This window comes from Montipora capricornis, chromosome 14 (assembly GCF_036669925.1).
Source record: "Montipora capricornis isolate CH-2021 chromosome 14, ASM3666992v2, whole genome shotgun sequence".
NCBI lineage: Eukaryota > Metazoa > Cnidaria > Anthozoa > Scleractinia > Acroporidae > Montipora > Montipora capricornis.
Genome location: NC_090896.1, coordinates 4,780,853 through 4,793,352, shown reverse-complemented (window position 1 = coordinate 4,793,352; position 12,500 = coordinate 4,780,853). Strand labels below are relative to the sequence as shown.

At 37.9% G+C, this 12,500-nt stretch overlaps 1 long non-coding RNA gene across 1 annotated transcript in view; it reads right to left on the bottom strand.

Annotated features, from left to right (window-relative positions):
• Positions 1–10,468, bottom strand: part of LOC138032559 (uncharacterized) — an 18,964-nt gene extending 8,496 nt beyond the window's left edge. Inside the window, exons 1-3 of the long non-coding RNA XR_011128401.1 lie at positions 10,235–10,468; positions 5,780–5,881; positions 1,586–1,681 (exon numbers count right to left, since the gene is read on the bottom strand). This is a non-coding gene — a long non-coding RNA (uncharacterized lncRNA). The remainder of the gene's footprint in view (positions 1–1,585; positions 1,682–5,779; positions 5,882–10,234) is intronic.
• Positions 10,469–12,500: the final 2,032 nt, after the last annotated feature.

The window sequence follows — 12,500 nt, the reverse complement described above, 5'->3', positions numbered from 1 at the left end:
TCCTCGAAAATGTATGGGACCCAGAATCAGTGACATCTCTTCACACTCCCCTCTGCCTTCTTCTTTGCAACAATTCTAACATAAGAAGTTGACCACAACGCAAAACTAATTCTGCTTTTATTTTTGCGCACTTTTCTTACGATGTCATGAGATTAAGTTAAACAAAGCAATCACGCATATGGAAAAGAGGATCACAAACGCAAAAAGTGACAGTGTTTGCGACGTTGTTACGTGTATATGGAAAGAGGTCACGTACTTGTTTAGAAACTGAATCCTTGAAAATATAATTTATTTCAAATAAAAAAGAAGAAAGAGATATGGAGCGACTTATCTCGTTTACGAGGAATGGTGAATCTCACATAAAAAGAGAGAAAACGCGCTTGCAAGCACTGTGGCCACCAAATATTAGCGCTTGCAAGCACTGTGGCCACCGAATATTAATTGACTCCGAAAGCCATTCAAGCATAAAACGCTCGGATTGCTGTTTGAAACTAATTAAAAAGAAAATCTTATATGAGGGCAAAACTGTCCTTTCGAATTTCCTTTATATCTAATTTAAGATATTATTTTCCCACATTCTCCTGCTTTTGTGCTTCATGTGCCACTGTTGCAAGGATGGACATGAGAATATGAGAATACTTACATGTACTAAAAGCGCAAGTTGTGTTTGGAAATGTGGCATTTTTTCATGATAGTTTTAACAAATGAATGAAACTACGCATGACGAGACTGGCAAGTGCAAATTTAGATTTGGCTACTGAAATCAGACCTGATACCAGCCACTAGGCTAATGAGCTAAAACGTTAGTCTTGAGCCCTGTAACACTTGCCGTACCTGGCCGTAAAAGTCAAATGCTGGGGCCAACGCATGAACAATTGTGAAGGGGTTGCTCTCAGATGGATGATGATGAACTTGCAAAAAAAAGGACCCTTCGGCCAAAACCAGACCAAAGGCGTTTTTATCTTACTGAATCCTTCTCTCAACTTCCAGATCTTATGCATGTAATGGTTCGTATCATGCTTTGTTTTCTATTCATTACAACCGGTTTTCACACCTTGCCTACTATGTAACAGTAGGCGTTTTAACTTGTCAAGTATGGGAGACTATTCAGGAATGAAAGTGCTAAGATTGGATCAAGAAAAATGCTGTTTGAGATCACTTGCTGAATCAGCTTTCAAAATAACCCTGCTACGAAATTATTCTAAGCTGTAAAAAGCTGAAAGATCGATAATGCACGAGAACTGACTGTTTCAACAAATTCAACACAATGAGGCAAGCTTTTTTTAAAAATTATTCGTTTTTTATGGCAATGGCAATGAACTTTATACAACTCTCCCTAAACCTATTTTGAGGCTTCAAAGATTTTAACTTTTTTTTTCCTAGTGATCTATTTGAACATTATAAATCTGGTCAAAGCTAGCTTGTTCTATAATCCATAAACCAACTTACTTTGGCTTCCCATTTTACTTCTTTCATAATCGAGAGAAACTGAATGATTTTCTTGAGGCAAAATGTTTGGCATTCTTAAAAGAACTGCATTGAAAATCACCCGCTTATCACTCTTGGCAAATGGATATCAACTCACCTTTAAGCCATCTGTAAGGCCATTATTTTCCGCTTCATCCCTCCAATTTCTTCGTGACTGCCTTCAGCTTTACCCATCACATGCGCTGTACTTTCTCTGAAAATATAAAGCAACATTGATGCATAAAGTTGTTCCCCAAAAGAAACAATGAGGACAAGGGTTGGCGTGATGGTGAAAGCACTCGCCTTCTACAGTACTGTACTAATATGGCCCAAGTTTGCTTCCTGGACTCAACGCCAAAATTTTGCAGTGAATCTATGTCAGACGAGGTTGTTGATCCTCTTCACTTCCAGGTACCCTGGTTTTCCCCTCTCATCAGAAACTTAAACTTTAAGGTGATTTGAATTACTATGCAAACCTAAAGCCTGGTTTTCACTAGTGACCCAAACACAAGCGGAAGAATATAAGACACTTATTTCACCATGAAAACAAGGTTTACGCAAGCTTCTGCTATTGCTTGCAAGACTGCTGGCCTTATGAAATTGTACAACATGGGGTGTTTGACCCTTTCGCTCCTGTAAGGGCCAATGAGACTTATAGATTTTACTCTGTCTAACGCCAGACGATTTTACTCGTCAATGGGGAACCCCACAGGAGTGAAAGGGTTAACAACAGCTAGCTTCACTCAAAAACTATGTCCCCATTAATTAATTAACCCTTTCACTCCTGTAAGGGCCAATGAGGCTTATAGATTTTACTCTGTCTAACGCCAGACGATTTTACTCGTCAATGGGGAACCCCACAGGAGTGAAAGGGTTAATGGAGGGACTGAGTGAGCCAATATCTATAGGATGAAAAATTGTAATTACATGTGACTTACAACTCTCATTTGCAATCTGAGTGTAACATTACTGCATCAAACTTTTTTACCATCCATGGCCAGTTAAGATCCATTCAATCCTACTTCACTGATATAGTGTTTGCTATGCTGTATAAGATTGTGTTTAATAGTTCCTACATGTAGCTAGTATGACATTGTTCGTGAGCTGCTGTACGCAAGCTGTGCTTTGTTTCGATGAGCACTGCTTAACAAAACAGACCAGACCAAACCAAACCAAACCAAACCAAACCAAATTTTTGTATACTACTTCCCCACCGACGCAGCACCACAGTTTCTTTAGAAACTACCCCTTCAAAACAGGGGTTGCTCTGGCAGTGTGTGCTGGTTTTGTGCTATTACCTTTCTAAGAAAACGTTTATCAGCTTAACGACTAAGCTCACTGTTAACGCCTAAATGCAGTTGCCGCAAATCAAAGCCCCATTCGAATTCAAACATTAAAACCAAATAAGTAGGCCTCGTCAACATCTTCTTGCCCCTTTAAGAAACCAAAAAAACAGGTTTTAAATTACCTTTGATTCCATTACTCGCTTTTGTAGTACTGTCCCGTTATAACAATCCTTTTTTTTCTCATTAGCAGAGTCAATTTTAGGTGCGGGCAGTCATCCGCCATCTTGGGTCATCTCATGGAGCTTCTGAGATAAAGGAGGTATTGGACGGGATACCAGGATGCCGGAACACGGATTTTATTTTTTTTTTTGCCAATTTACAGAAACGAGAGCACAAATCTCATAAGACCAAGTTTTTATATTTCATCGAGATAACCCCTGGTACAACTGCTTCCAGGTAACATGAAACAGTTGCATTAAAAACTGGTATTCAGTACGGCTTTTTATTTTTCAAAAAATGCAGTGAGGATCATGCCGCCATGAACAAACTGTGCCATTTAATCAAATTGTGAAGTTTTTGCTGTGGTGTTGTCCCGTTTCATTTTTATTTTATTTTATTATTATTATTATAAGTACTTTATTTACCAAACAAGAGTTCGTTACAATACTTACTTACAATTGTGCACTTAGATAAATGTACCTGTATTGGCCATTAAAATGTTTCTATCGATTACACATATTAAAACTAATGTATTACATTAATATACATATAAGGCTGATAGGAGGGTGGCACTATCATGTCAAACTTCTATTTCAAGCTGCATAATAAATTTAGATATAAATTCAGAGGTGTCTGTTTTCTTTTGCATTGATTTACATCCATAGTGGTACTGCTTTACATATAATAGAAGAAGACACAAATCCTTGGTTTGCTTATTGGAGAGATTGAAAGCTGGAGTTGGTAAATTGGGAAAAACTTTAAGCGGCGTGAGTTTAAAATTGGTTTTGTAGGATATATTGAACCACTGAATGGATTCGTCACATAAATTCAGAAAAGAACAACATTCAAAGAAAGTATGTTCTATAGAATCGTTTTCGCCACACATAACACACATATTACAATCAGTTATCCCAAAGCGTGTCAGTTCCTTGTTAGTGACTAGTATTCTGTGTAGCAACTTAAAATAAAATTGTCTTAGCTTATTATCTCGAGTGATTTTATAATTGCTTTCAATGCATTGCTCCCACTTGTCAGCGACCACAGTACAATGTTTTCGCCATGTTGTAACCGCAGTAGGTTCAATACTAATATTCTCTTTAAACAGTTTGTAAAACTGCTTGCACGAAGTTTTCTTTAAGTTTAAACTAACATCTTTAGATATCTGAAAGTCGACATTTTCAGAAAACGAGTTCAGTTTTCCAAGATCTAAATGAGTGAAGGCGTAACTTTTCAGAGACGCTGGAATAGCTGTAATGATTTGGTAGTATTGCAGAAAATTAACCTTGATGTTATATTTATTACTGAATACGACATTATGGACGTTGAAACAAAGCAAGCAATTGGACAGTAAAAAACAAGAGCAAAAAAGACAAGAGCCCAACGAAATTCTAGAGTTGGGGAGTCGAATTTCGCGCTGCTTAGAAAACACGTCCGTCCACTTCGACTCCGCGCATGCTCCTCCCGTTTCATGCTTTCCTTGTTTCAGTGTTGACTGCTTATACTGTTTGCCGATTCTGTCTTCTCATTCTTCTTTTTTTATCCAAGGTTTTATGACGAGTCGATGATTCCACAATTGATAATTTCGATCACTGCTGAGCTTAATGTGTCTTTGCCTTTTGCCTTTGTCACTACCGTGGAGAGTTAGAAGCGGTGGAATTTTTCTGCCTATCTTTGCCGCTAAAAGTTTTTGCAGTCCTTAAGGAGCTTTAGGCCTTTCAACTCAAGTATAATCCTTGTGATGCCCTGATAGCTTATCTTTTTTAGACAGAGTCCGGAGTTCATCAACACACGAACACAGTCTCTTCCATTGTCAACCTATGGAAGCAGCCAGTGGTGGCGTAGTTTACACGGAAATAGATGTGTTCAACCAATCTTATTCCTGGCTGGATGCCCATCTCGGTTACTGCACGTTCCTTTTAAAGATGTATTTCAATGTCTAACACCCAAGATCATTGCAAGATGGAAATTCCAGGACCCTCGAGCCTCTTTCTCCACTTTAAATACGCACATAGTCTAACACTTGCCGTAACTGGCCGTAAAAGTCAAATGCTGGGGCCAACGCATGAACAATTGTGAAGGGGTTGCTCTCAGACGGATGATGATCAGCTTGCAAAAAAAGGGACCCTTCGGCCGAAACGAGAACAGATCCACTCCCATAAAGCACCAAAGGCGTTTATATCTTACTGAATCCTTCTCTCAACTTTCGGATCTTATGCATGTAATGTATCATGCTTTGTTTTAGACGAGTGAATTTCTATTCTTTACATCGGTTTTCGCACCTTGCCTATTATGTAACGCTAAGCGTCTTAACTCGTCAATGGGAGCCTGTTTAGGGATGAAAGAGCTAAGATTGGAACGAGAAAAATGCCGTTTGAGATCACTCGCTGGATGCTTTCAAAATAACCCCCGCTACGAAATTATTCTAAGCTGTAAAAAGCCGAAAGATCGGTAACGCGCGAGAACTGACTGTTTCAAAAAATTCAGCGCAGGGAGGCAAGCTTTGTTAAAAGTTATTCGTTTTTCACGGTAAATAGCCGGCAATGAGCTTTATACAACTCTCCCTAAACATAATCTAAGGCTACAAACATTTAACATTTTTTCCAAGTGATCCATTTGAACATTATAAATCCGGTCAAAGCTAGCTTCTCCTATAATCCATAAACCCACTAACTTTGGTTTCCCATTTTACTTCTATCATAATCGAGAGAAACTGAATGATTCCATTGAGGCGAAATGTTTGGCATTCTTAAAAGAACTGCGCCGAAAATCACCCGCCTATCACTCTTAGTAAATGGATATCAACTCACCTTTAAGCCATCTGTAAGGCCATTATTTTCCGCTTCATCCTTCCAATTTCTTCGTGACTGCCTTCAGCTTTACCCATCACATGCGCTGTACTTTCTCTGAAACTATAAAGCAACATTGATGCATAAAGTTGTTGCCCCAAAAAAACAATGAGGACAGGGGTTGGCGTGATGGTGATAGCACTCGCGTTCTACAGTACTAGTATGGCCCAAGTTCGTTTCCTGGACTCAACGTCATAATTTATGTCATAAGAGTTTGTTGGTCCTCTTCACTTCCGTGTATCCCGGTTTTCCCCTCTCGCCAGCAACTTGAAGGTGATCTAAATTGCTATACAAACCTAAAGCCTGGTTTTCACTAGTTACGCAAGCACAAGCGTAAGAATATGAGAGCGCTTATTTCACCATAAAAACAGGGTTAACACAAGAATAAGCTTTTCCTTATGCGTCCGATATTGCTTGAGTTCGCTTGCGTTGAGTGAAAACCAAACACAGCTGAAGCACATCACCATCATCAAATTCGGCGTCATCGTCATAATCAACCACAAAAAAGCAAATATCTACAATTTCCCACGGACTCAACGTCAACATCAACAACGACAATGTATTTTAAAAAGTAACTGTCAACTTTCACTCGTGAATTTGTGCGGTCTGAAATCCTTATGAGATATCATGAGGCGAGATCGATGTCATCATTTTGTTAGCGAACGGGACTTTGGGCGTGATGCCCAACGAGTTTGCAAAGCAAAAAGGTCTCTGATGAGTCCCTAGCTGGGTCGGGATGAAACGAGCTTCGTAAGACTAACCACAAACATTGTATTTTTACAAGTAACTGTGTACTTTATTGTCAATAATAATAATAATAATAATAATAATGATGATGATGATGATGATAATAATAATAATAATTATGAGGATGAGAATAATAATAAGAATAAATTTATTACTTCTAGGGGCTATTTACAAAAATATATCAATAGCGCTTTACAACTCTTAATAAAATAGATTCAGTATTAAAATCTACGATTGAAATTTAATGGTAGATTACAAATCTAAAAAGCGCTATAAAAAATCGTGTATTAACCATTGCTCAAAAAGTTACCTAAAAAGAAACGTCTTGGTTGACTTTTTGAAAATTAGAGAGAGTCAATAGTTTGCAGATGTAATGGGAGCTCGTTACTCAAATGCGGGGCTGCCGCCTGAAAAGCGCGTCCACCAAGGGTTACAAACATCTTACCCCTGAGTGGTTCGAATAAAATGTCTGAGTTGGATCTAAGATTAACTGAGGACTTGCACTTATTTGCTAAAAGACGACTGCGCCATGAGAAACCAGTCCGAAGTCCGCATGATCCCAGAAACGTTTGCCTCCCCTAAACTCAACCAAGAGAGTATGAAGGTAAGAGAAGTAATCCCTCATATTGGCCCTCTTCCCATCGTAATCCCTCTTAAGTTATTTTTAGATCTCCTGTGAGATCCGGTATTTCCACGAGGGTTAAGTGATAGCCAATCCTATGTGCCCATTTTCGCGAACGATGCGAACCATTGCGTGGGAATTCGCTCAGTTGTCAACATTGGTAATAATGGGGACATACGATTGGCTATCAGTTAACTCTCGTGGGAGATCCAAAAATAACTTAAGAGGGATTACGATGGGAATAGAGCCAATATGAGGGATTACCTCTCTTACCTTCATACTCTTTTGACTCAACTCATTTTTTCTAAAGGGTTAATCAGTATTTTTTTAAAGTCGCTTGAAGCTATCTTTTTTCTTTCGTTTTTCTTCAAATGAAAATAAAATAGGAAACCGTAGTTGATCCCTAAAAAGATAGCTTCAGGTGACTTAAACATTGTTAAAACATATTTGAGTTGTAGGGAAGCAAACGTTTCTGGAAACATATGGGGAATGGGATGATTTGGCAAAGTGCAGTCGCCTTTTTGATGCCGAGTCCGGTATTGTAGATATTTGCTGTTTTTGCGATTGACGATGATGATAACGTAATAGTTGATAGTCACAAGGAAGGAGATGTTTTTCCCTTTTCTTTGATTTTTTATTGATATTCCCTTCCCCTTCTCTTTTCCGTATTTTTCTCTGCAGCCAGCACAATATAATCTGATTGCCTAAGGATTTGATTATCAGTCCTTTGGTAATTGTAACCGCATTGAACTGAGCTATGATGGAAAAGTTGTGCTGATTGGAGTGAAAGATATATACGAAAGAGAGAAGGGGATCGGAAGCGAAGATAAAGAAAAAATTGAGGAAAGATTAAGGAAAGATCTCCTTCATCATTACACTATAAAGAATACGCTGTATAGTTGGATCGATATATCTTGCATTTGAGGCATTTTTTAAACCTTTTATGCTGGAAAAAATCGAGTCTATATTCATTAACGAAGACCTAAGAAACCCTTACATGGAAACGCCTTTGGTACTTTACACGCCTTGGAAATCCCCGCGGAAAATGAGGACAATAGCCGCATCATAAAAGTAAAAGGATTAGTTCCTAGGGAATTTTTGGTGCTTTCTCAGTGGGAGAGTAAAACACAACACTTTGACTTTATCGACGAAATTGATTATGGTCGTATTGTCATCCATTTTATCTTTTCACAGTTGAAATATGACCTGAATCAACTCCTTTGATAATTTCAAAGACTTTCAGAATTTGGTTGAGAAAAGTTATCCAAAAATTTCCTTTGATAATTAAAATTAGGGCTAAATTGAGTAGATTTCGAGTTGGTTTAAGATGCATAAGTATTGTTATTCAAATTTCGGCGCCATTTTTGCAAAGGGTCTATTTCACTTGCTCGTTTACTAGCCCAACAAATATTTTGGCCTCCAAACTCGATAATACTATGGGTTCAGTAAATAGAGGATATATACATGGCCGCGCGGAGATACGAAATTTCTCTTCGAGTGTTGAAAAATTTTTCAACACAAGAAGAGAAGTTTCGTATCTCCAAGAGGCCATGTAATATTCTTTTTATTATATAAACACCAATGAAATACTAAATCTTTTGACGCAAGGCATCGAAAGGCGCGATTTTCATATGTAACAATAGCAACAGTGATACTTCACGTGTTAAGATATCGTGTTTCGCGCGAAAGCTGACTCGGTATTTATTTCACTGGTGTTTATATAAAAAATCTCAATCTGCCATATTACCAGATCAAGCAAACAATTTACTAGTGATATTTGGGACCATACTATACCCAATCACGATCGTTTTATTAATGTTGTCAGTACTTGTAACTCATATAGTGAAAACTACATGGCTTCGTGAAGATACGAATTTTATATCCGAGTACTTATAGTATCTCTCACGCGTTCTCTGTGCTCACTCATGAGAGATACTATCAACAAGAGAAAATAAAATTCGTATCCCCAATCGGCCATGCAATGTTGTATATGTTACATAGATACTGATGAAATGTTCAGATTGAAAACAACAGTTGTAAATGCTGTATTCATGTTCCAAATGGCAAAATAGTGGACACCAACCGTTCAAACACTTAGTGTAACTTGAAACAAGATATGTAAGTTATGAAAAAACAATAAATCAATCTCAAATTGACAAGCACAAGAGGGGGAAACTCGATTTGCATCGGCTTATTGTGCTAGTTACCATGACGACACCTACATCCTCACATGTGAAAGATAAAAATAATATCTCTACTGCGCGTGGTGAAGATAAGATTTTTTAGTGAAAGGAAAAATCCTAGTACTTCATCAGTATAGCTGCTTCTCTGTAAGTGAAAGAAAATGGGTGATATACCATTAGTCCTCCACTAAAGAGAAGCCCAATCTGGACGCTTTAAAAGTTGTCTTATCATATTGCCTTTTTTCTCGTGGATTTTGTGTGCTAAGCGTTTTACATCTTTTCAGTTTTCTAGATTACTCTTTATAATATTCACAGTGATGGGAGACCTTACTATTAAAATCAATAAATAATAATAAGTGAATACAAAGATCAATGAATTTATAAATAAGTGTTATGTAAGGAAGAGTTTGTGAATGAAATCCTAAAGTATGAGAAAGCGAATAAACTATTATTGTGCAGTGTGCTGTGCACTGATTTATCTTAGTAAATAAGAAACTGTACTGCGTTTATTACGCCCCGACTTTGCAATCATCAGTCTATTGTCATCTTTAACCTACTTATTCCTTAAATAGTCGTTACTATAAAAAGTTATATAAAAGCAAATATTACGAGAAATCTGTATTATACAAACATACTTTGTCATACGTAAAACAATCGTCATAAAAAAGTATTAGAACCATAGCTATAATATGACTTCAGTAAAATAAGTTATGATAAGGACTTGATGGCTGGTATTTTACACTGGCATAAATTGGAATATCATGTATATCTTTGTGTGTCATTGGGTAGTTTACTACACCTCAAATTAAGCGCCGCTTGATGGAGACAAGAAATATAATTTACATAGAATTGTTGTCAAAATACCTGTTAAGCATTCGTTGTAAAACACCTTGAAATTTTTCTTCATCCATCGAGTGTCCTGCACGCCATTTTGCAATCATCAGCTAAACCCTTTGATAACATGATATAGACGTAACCTCGGCCATAACGTTTTTGACAAGAACTCCATTAGACAACTCTCCAACATGGGTATCATTTCTTCAGGAAAAACAGCTATGAAAACAGCGTAAACATTGATAATTTAGTTTCGCCAAAGCGTTTCTTGAGTTGGAACGTGGCAGGAAAAAACTTGCATAATTTAGTAGTAATTAGCAATTCAAATGTGGCTAACTCTGGCCGCGGCTTACGTAAGCCGCGAACACCCCGTATAAATGGTACAAAATCTACGTTCACGGCTTTCTCAAGCCGCGGCTTATCCTGGTCGGGGAGTTTATACTCGTATAAATAGTTCCTTTCGCGGCTTACGCAAGCCGCGGCCAGAGTTAGCCGCGGCTTATTTTCTCTCGTATAAACGGCCCTAATGTCATTTGCAGGTTGATTTGTTTGCCTGTCTACTCTACTGCTCTACGGGTACTCTGGTTTTCCCCTCGCTTCAAAAACCAACACTGAAAATTGACTCGATGGGCTTTAACATTTTAAAATAAGTTTGATTTAATTTGATTTCCAATCTCCCTAATTTGTAGAGTACTTGTGCTGAGCTAAATAAAGTGTAGACGATTTGATGACGATGACGATCACGATAATAATAATAACAATAATAATAATTATTATTAATCCACGATGTTATTCATGGATCTTCGATCTGGTTGCTGCCAGCAACCTTGGATATTCAAGACCAGTATCAAGACGTGTGCTGTCCCAATTCATCTAAGGCCCACTTGTGCAGATAGCTAATTACATATTATTACTACTTATGCCATCATCTCTGCTTATCTGGTTAATTAATCTTGTAGAACAGAAGCGAAGAAGCAGTACTTTCAATTTTAATATGTGAAGTAATATTTTAAATAGGAGTGCGAGTTTTTTACCGGGTTTTCCAAACACTCAAAGATTTATAGATGTCACTTTGCGTATCCAGAAACATGGCAGCTGGAGACAATGTTATCGTGAACAAAGTGCAGTGGCTCCCTTTATCCCTTTTTTGCTATTTTCAGTGTTACCTCTTCCAATTCCCTTCTTTTTGGGCATTCTTCGTTCCTTTCATCTTGACACATGCGCGGTGCAGTTTACTTGCTAAGGCAAAATTAAGGTTAAAGATAAATGCAAAAATCGCGGTCTTCCAACCTGACTCGGTAGCGGATCAAAAGCAACGTGACCAGTAAAAGAAATGAATTATAATATCTTTATCGTCGTAAAAGAAATGAATTATAATATTTTTATTGTCAGAAAGAGCACTACAGGGACTCACCTAACAACGTGATGTGTTTTCACTCACGTGATCGGCGGAAATGTTGATTTATTGAAACGAAAGAAATCACTTGCATAACAAAAGAATTTCATTGTAGTTGGATTAGTTTGGTATTCTTACATTTTTTAAAAACGCACCGCTGAGACTGGTTAATACCAGTCTTCACCGAGATCTGGATTAAGCGGAAAGAAAGATGCGACCTCTACTTTGGAATAAATTGCTTAATGACCTCTCCCTCAGGGTGCTTTTAATGGCCAATGAAAGAATAAATAGAAATTGACAGAACAAATCATGAATCCCTTTTGGTGAAAGGCAGGCGAGGTGTAGCCGGGTTGCGGGACCTAGGAATTCCGAATTGTAAGCCCGGCACGCAAATCATTCGTGCAAACTTCCACGTTTTTGTTATGTTCTACAGCTTTCAGCACCGCTGACAGTTCTGTAGCTGTAAAGCAGACTACAATCCTAAATCCAAATGATAGCGTGACACTCCCTTGTCACACACCACCTCGTACAGTTGCCCCTCCTCTACTCCTTCCAATTAATGTTGACCCCAACTAATTATAAGCTGATGACACTCAACAAGGTGAACGATTGGACATTCGATGTTGAATGAGGTCGGAGGGGAGGATTAAAAAGCCCCTGAAGCTTCTGTGCAATTTCTTTCCTTCCTGTGGCACTTCTGTACGGTTTGTCTCAGAGTTTTTCAAATACTATACCCTTCCAATATTTTCTTTCGTAACCTGAGTTAGTACACCACAAAATGCATGGACTAATGTTGTTACTATAAACGAAATTTATTTCGATACACACAATGTTTAGAAAGTTTTCATTGGAGAAAACTTTTCACTAATACAACTTGATATACACTTGACTAAAAAAATA